Consider the following 7,590-nt stretch of genomic DNA (forward strand, 5'->3'; position numbering starts at 1 on the left):
AGGACACCAGCTTCTGTATTTAATCCCCAACCTACCTCACTGTCATCCCTCTCTGCAAATCTAAGTTGATAACATTCTGCAGCCATTATTTAGAATAACCTTTCCACAGCTCTCCCCTTAATTACATCAATAAAGAATTTGCAAGCTACTTTTAAAAATACACTATTGCTGTTTCTTCTCTCATGTAGTCCATAAAACATAGGATTAAACTTTGATGATTCTTCATTACAAAGAGTAACCACGATAACAGAATGCAATATGCTATTTAAATAGTTATTAAAAGTAGCGAAAAGTGGCAAAACTATTTCATGCAACAAATTAAAGGTCCCTCATCTGATGATCACAACTGAGACTTCAACAGGAAGGATGTGATTCATTCTCAGTCTCAATGAAAAAAATCTCAAAATACGGCTTATCCTATTTTATCACTTAATACACTGTAGCTGTCACATTGCTGATGTAAGATGTGACACATGCAAAATTCTGCAGGAGTACACAAATCAAGCTTCAAGCCCTCCTAATTAAGGCAGAAGGCTTACTTGCATCTGACATCCTTAAATACTGAAATTCTGCATATCTACAAAATACTCTTGCATTAGTAATCACCAAGTAATTTGCACACAACCATTTGATGAGGTATCATTGAGAGTGATCTCAGTGGGAAGAGCTAGCAACTTCTCACAGACCAACCTGACGTAGTTTACTATTCATGGTATTCATTGTGTGGGTGCACTATTTTTAGGTGCTGCTACCTACTTCTGTCCTAACACACCATCACTGCAATCACATCCAAATTAAGAGAAGGGAAAATTAATTCTACAAATCTCTTACCTTTGGGCCACTTTGAAAATACTTACAAAGAATAAAAACTCTATGGTGATGATTGAACCATCAATGAATTGAAAGTTTGTTTTTAAAATGATCATTATAAGAACATCATGTAGTATACCTTTTAAATAAGTGACAAGCTGATAAATAACGACAGATAAGAATAAGATCTAACAAAAAGCCAAAACATCTTGTTTTAAAATTACGAAGTTTTTCTGCAGGTGCTTTGCCCTTTGATTTTTAAGGCTATTTCACAACTAATGAGAAATAGTCTTTTAAAAATTTTCACCTACAGGGGTGTAAAATATAGTAAATTTGGAAGGATGCTTCTGTATAAACCAAATGCAAAGGAGAAAGAATACCTCATGTGCTTAAACAAAAAAAAAGTGGTTTTAATAGAGCTCGTTGTTGCTACGTAAATGTGTTGTTTGTATAAAGTTTAAACACAGTCATTGTAACTAGACCTCTCAAACCAAAAAGTAGATACAACACAGGCAACAGAAGTTTGCCATCAACAGTTCAAGCTCATCCTTAAGAAAGGAGACAGATTACATGCCACATACACAGATCTCTTCAGGACAGATGCTTTTTTTACTCTGGAAGACTATGGGCACTTTATTCCCCAGAAAAAGCACCGAGGTAGTGCAGAAACACAGGTTTGCCAGAAAAGCTGTCTTCCTTCTTCAGGAATAGCCCAACCTGTATGTTCCAAACCAACAGATCCATCTTATTACTTCAGGCATCTCCCAGCCAGCACCACCTGACTGTACAGGAACCAGAAGAGAGGACACTCAGAGGCTCCCCCACAGCACTTCACAGCTTCCTGAAGCTTTCAGGCACTATAACCTGAGAGAACACACACTCTTTCAAGTACTTCCAAATCTTTACAGCTGGAAAGGATGTCTTGCAAAGCCATAAAACAGCTTAGTTCCCTTTCACAGCTCCGTACCCTGATACCACAACAGTGCAATTTCCTGGATGAGTCTTAAATATAAGTTCTCCATCACTAACACAATCATAATAATTACCTGTAAAGTTAAAATCTCAACATCCCAGAACATTACATGCCTTGCCTATTATTTTTGTGACTTCAACAGTATCTAAAAACAACATCCTACAGAGCTGACAGTTAAAGTAGTATTTGACCTCAAAGCACTTTCTAATACTGTATTAATATATCCAATACTCTTGTTTGCCCTTTTTTTTTTCAAGTCAGTTTTCATTCTGCTGTTCCATCAGTACAGTACCCTGTAATTTTTAGCCTGCATTTGATCAGTTAACTGGAATGTAAAAAGTTAACAGAAATAACATTTGTCATGTCAGTTCTCATTCATCTGTTCATTTTCAGTCCCTTAATTTGTAAGCCTGAGGTAGAATTCATTCAAGCAAGAATTTACATCTTTTAATAACTGATTAAATAGAAAAGGAGAAGAAATCCACACAGACTTAAGGTTAATTTTATATAAAAAGTCAAGCTTCATATAGCCAACTAGTTATGCTTGGGGTTAAATTCTAGAGTCATTTAAATCCCCCCATTACCTTCCTAAAAAAGTGAAAAGCCAAAAAACTTAATCAGTTAAGTGCTGCCACCTGCCAGTTCTAATCAGGAAGCCAGCAATAAAATTGTCAAGAAGGTAGTGCTTTCATGTCTCAAACGGGAGTATCTCTAGGATACTTGGGACACTCTTAATCTAAACTCATTCCTTTCTATCATCTATTAGTGGCAGCCATCATCGTTTTTCTTGTGGAAACATTCACTGAACAACAACTGAAAGCAGTAGTCTACTGTCTGAATTATTCACAGAACAGATAGTGGTTAATAGTGTTTTTTTTTTTCCCCCCCATATTTGGCAGATAACACTGATATCTGTATTGATAGTAGAAGCCAAGCTAGTGTACCCTCATCCTTTCATGACCAAGTAGTTCTCTCTTGGTTGCCTAAGATGAGAAATCAGAACACTTACAAAAATACTTCAGGTTCAGATGTCAGAAGTGTGCAAACAACTCATTTTCCGCACAGATCCTCAAAATCCATTAAAATGGGTTATCAACACAATTCTAGTATCAAAACCATGTTTATAAGTAATGTTCTATGCCATGTGTTTAGACTATTGTTGAAATAAGTTTGAGATAGATACCTGGCTATCCTACTGAAGTGCCGAGAAGAAAGATCCAGTCACTTTATTTCAATGAACTTTAAGGAACACTTCTCACAGTAAAGCAATACTCAGTCTAATTGTATAGAGGGAAAAGCTAAGCACTTCAGCAGCTTTTTGTTTGCTTTTGTTTTTACATGAATACAAAGTAACTTTAAAATCCTGAAATTAGAGAAAACACTTTCTTTATTTCAGTCTAAACAGGCATTTTCATTTTTCACTGTCAAAACACATCCCTTCAGCGTGACTTGCCACAGAAGGCTTCACAGAAGTACTTTCCACATTTCTCTAATGCAGCACAGCCTCACAGGAGCAGTGGTTTGGAAGCCTTGCTCTTTGAACTGAGCCAGGCTCTCTGCTTACACCAGATCTCCCACAAAGCATTTTCTATTACACAAGCCTCCATGATGCAACAGTCTTGCTCCAAGGCCACAGCTAGCATTATGAAAACACACTGCAGTAAGTGATACAGCTTAGATGAGGAGGACCTCATACTAGGTCTTTCTTAACATGCGCCCTATTGAGGTACTATAGAGTACAGTTTAACTCATCTTCCCCGGGAAGAAAAAAATCATTCCAATCAAAAATATCCAATCAAGTTTTTTTTTAATGTAAACACTTCCTTGGATGAAAAGATATTTGACATAGTGTCACCTATACTTTACTTTTCGTTTCAGTAATCTGTCAGGATAAATCCTTCTACAGTTTGGATACCATAGACACATTTTAAAGAATCTCCTCTTTTATGTGTTACACAAAACAAAACTTTTCATCACAAATAGTTTTATCTGTTAATACCAGGAGGGAAAAAAAAAAAAGACTAAAACTGTATGCCTCACACACAGCCCAAATTTTGCCTAAAAGACTACCTAGCTAACAAAAAATAGCATAAAAGGTAAGGCAAAAGAAATTCTAAATAATCAGTCCTAGTCCGATAAGCTTTCTCTGGCCCTGCAGAGCAAAGCCAATGTTTCTCTTAGTGTAAAGCTTTTTGGATATCTGGTGGTGCTTCTAGTCTCTTAGATCCATTATAAGAACTTTAGCTTTGACCCTCTGCTACCCCTTCCAACAACTTGACCACATGAAAAACTAAGCATCTGTGCTTTTCATCATTTCAGTCGCTGTTACCTACCTACTGCTTGCAAAATACACCCATTCATGCCTTCCCACACATCTGATTCTACTTAGTAGTCAATCCTTCCTTAATGGGTGAACCCTAAAATGATTTGCCTCGCAGGACCAGTTCTCTACACACTAGGTCTTTGGACAAGAGTCTTATATCACCAGTAGGGTGCATGTACTATTGTCAGATGTACTGACATGACTTTTATTGCCAGCACCAAAGCAGGAGTTTTCCCAAGAGATCCTTTAGCACAACACAACTGCCCAGCTCATCCAACTCCTGTCTACCACAATAGATTGCCAGTTCTGCTCTGCAACAGAGATAAATTACTTCAGTTTGCATCACATTTGTCTCATGGAAGTAACTGAAGTAAAATGTTCCCTGACGCTCTCCCTCTGATCAAGAGCCTGGTTTAATAGCATTTTACAGCTAGTTTCGATAGATTAAGAAATACAAGAATGAAGAAACAGATCTCAGTGGCAGATGTCTAAAGAAAACAGGAGTATATCTGTAAGACGCTTTTTGCAATATATTTTATGAAGTTAAAACAAAAGGACAACAAGCAGAATTAAAAAAAATCACCATCAATACCAAGAAGAACGGTGCAGGAAATCAGGGCAGAAAGTAGAGTTCAAGGCTTAAAAATCATCGATGTTCACGAAAACTGTAGGGATTTCCAACTAAACAGCCATTAGACTAATTATCACAAACTTCAGAAGGACCAATTATCACTTCAACTTCAAAAGCCACAACATATTCATAGCACATGCATTTGCACAACATGCTATCATTGAGATAAACTTGCCAGGGAGAAATATCTCCAGCAGCTTTCAGGATAGTCCCACAATGCACAGCAATCATACCATGTTAATATGGATTATGTCTGTGAAGCACAACCAGAACAGTGTTCCAGATTTGATCTAAATAAATTAACCAGAACATTGACTTCTGTGAATTGCTTATCTCCTCGTTGACAGGACTTATGTTTCCCCCAGAGCAGATGACACTTCTTTATCCTGAAAAGCCTACCACCATAATCAGCTTTGACTCTACACACTGTAGAAGAAGTTGACTAGATGAAACAAAGGTCATAATCACATCCCAACCTCAGACAAATTATTAGAGGTAGGTAAACGCTAAGTTATACAACACCCTAAGGCAACTGAAATCACTGAGGATACTTACTTTAAAAACCCACTCAAATTCAGTACCAATTTGACACTTAAGACATCACTTGGGGCTACATTTCTAAACTGTAGTTGAAAAAGACTTTCTAGTTGTACTTGCTCTGTTGAACAGTGCTTGGCCTCAGATTGATATCTTCCCTGGTGACCATCCAGGAATTTGAGAACTTCTTCCCAAAAGTGTTTCCTTAACAGAGGAAACAAACTTAATAAACAATTTAATGATTTCCCACTGTACCTCCTACTTGCAGTGCTGGTGAAATCCATGCCATAACAGCACTCACCTTCTCTCACTGTTGTTGTCTTGCTACAAAACCTGTAAAAGCAGAAGCCACAGAAGTTCATCACTACTTCCTTCTGGAACAGAAGCAAGACCTGAGCAAAGAAGTATCCTCTGAAGCTTTATAAGCTCCTCCTGTGAATTTAACCACAACTTAATTTAAACAATTTAACCACAACTGGGTTGATGGTTCATCAACCCAGTTTACTGATCATTTTACCTAGCCAATTAAAAAGCAGAGACTATTTACTCATTTAATTATTTAAAACTGTACAGGTGCATTGTGTCCGTGGACTTAGTCCTTACTTCGGTGAGGGATGGGAGAGGCTAATTAGCCCCCAGCTGACCAGCAGAATCCATCAATTCTGCTGAAGACCACACAGGAATCACTTGTTCAGTTTAATTATGTCAGGAATCTTACTGCTGACAGAAACCTTCTCATGAAATGTAAGAAAGAGAGAGAGTAGAAAGAGAGAGAGAGAAATTACCAGGTGCTATCTGAACTTCTGGGGTCAGCTGCACACCTACTTTCCAAATAGTGAAATTCAACCATCTTAAAACACAAAACCACTAATTCCAGGCCTCTGTGTCACTGCTCATCCTTATACCTCCATCAAGTTCCAGTCAAAAAAACTTACAGGAACATGGAGTTTAGCCTGCAGCTTGTCCTGAGGGGACACACAGGGGAACTGACCTCCTAGACTGTCTTTCTTGTCATTACCCCTTAAAGCTCACAAGTTTCAGAACATATTAGCTCCCTCTGGAGTGACAGACAAGCTCTGCCAGGCTGTTGACACTTTGATGTTGCCTGCAAACACCCCAGGTTCTGGCTGTCAGTGGTTATTTGTTAGAGCTGTCAGTCATCCCACAGTTGTTTGGATGGGATACTCTGTTTGGATGCTCTTCTAAGCAACCTTTCACCTGTACATTCACATTTACTCTTTAAGAAGAACAGTGGCATCTGCTCCTCACAAAAAGAAAGTGTGGAGTGGGTGATGCTGTAAATGCTCATCAATTTTTTTCTTCACTGATTGTTAAAACAAATTTTCTTGAAAGACAATTTAAAGCTAACAGGAACAAGAATAACTCTTAAAATCATGGGGATAAAACCTTTTCCTTCATTGCTTCAAAGTTCATTGATTTCACATTTACATACAGAATCAAATTAGGAAAGTTATCTCTAATGGAAATATTTTACCTGTTCTTATACCTTCTGCTAACTAATGTAACTAAAACTGAGAAAAAAAGATGAGGAAAAAAAGTATGGTTCCTCTCCTTATGCATGTACTTTGCATTTTTAAAATGTTTGTACTAAGTCATTCAAGCTTTAGCTTTTTCACTACTGATGATTTTTTATATTTTTGAATTTCAAGTTACATGTATAAGGACATGTTGTGGCCACAACTTGTGAGGGTCACAAGACCCACAGATGTACAAATTTCACAGTCGTGGGTGTGTAAGCATCTATAATGCACAAGGACACAAAGACCTAGCTTCCATGAATTCCTTTGTTACTGATTACTACTAGCAAAACAAATACATATTTACACATACCACAACATTATCACTAGGAAAGCAACTATATATAGAAGAGTAAAGCAAGCATATATCACAAGTTACTACAGAATTCTAACTAGTGAAGCAAGTACATATTTATGACCATTTACCTGTATGCACACCTTTACATCTACAAGTTATATGAGGTGTTACTAGTATGACACTCTTTTTTTTTTTTTTTTTTTTCCATAGATGCGTAAGTGGGCCATAGGACTTCAGTTCCTAGAACTCTTGTTTTCCTGCTGACTCCTATTTTCCTTGGAGGTCAATTCATTACCACATCTTCTTTGTTCTGAGTCCATCAAGGTTTCTTTGTCCTGCCAGCTACACCTCATCAATGAGGTTTCACTGAGTTTATCAGGAATGTCTTGGTGCTCCCAGCTAGTTAGACATCCTTCTCTGGCATTATGTTTATCGGGTTACCTTTGTGACAGCTCTGACAGGACAGTTAAGGGTCATCAG

At 37.6% G+C, this 7,590-nt stretch overlaps 1 long non-coding RNA gene across 14 annotated transcripts in view; it reads right to left on the reverse strand.

The window, feature by feature from the left end:
- LOC311435748 overlaps window positions 1–5,754 on the reverse strand; it is a 70,269-nt gene extending 64,515 nt beyond the window's left edge. For 7 of the 14 annotated variants that reach the window (XR_014692351.1, XR_014692352.1, XR_014692353.1 and 4 more), the window contains exon 1: window positions 5,576–5,754. This is a non-coding gene — a long non-coding RNA (uncharacterized lncRNA). The remainder of the gene's footprint in view (window positions 1–5,575) is intronic. The other 7 variants (XR_014692359.1, XR_014692360.1, XR_014692361.1 and 4 more) reach the window with 4 other exon arrangements.
- Window positions 5,755–7,590: the final 1,836 nt, after the last annotated feature.

This window comes from Aythya ferina, assembly GCF_964211825.1.
Source record: "Aythya ferina genome assembly, chromosome: 4".
Classification (NCBI taxonomy): Eukaryota; Metazoa; Chordata; class Aves; order Anseriformes; family Anatidae; genus Aythya; species Aythya ferina.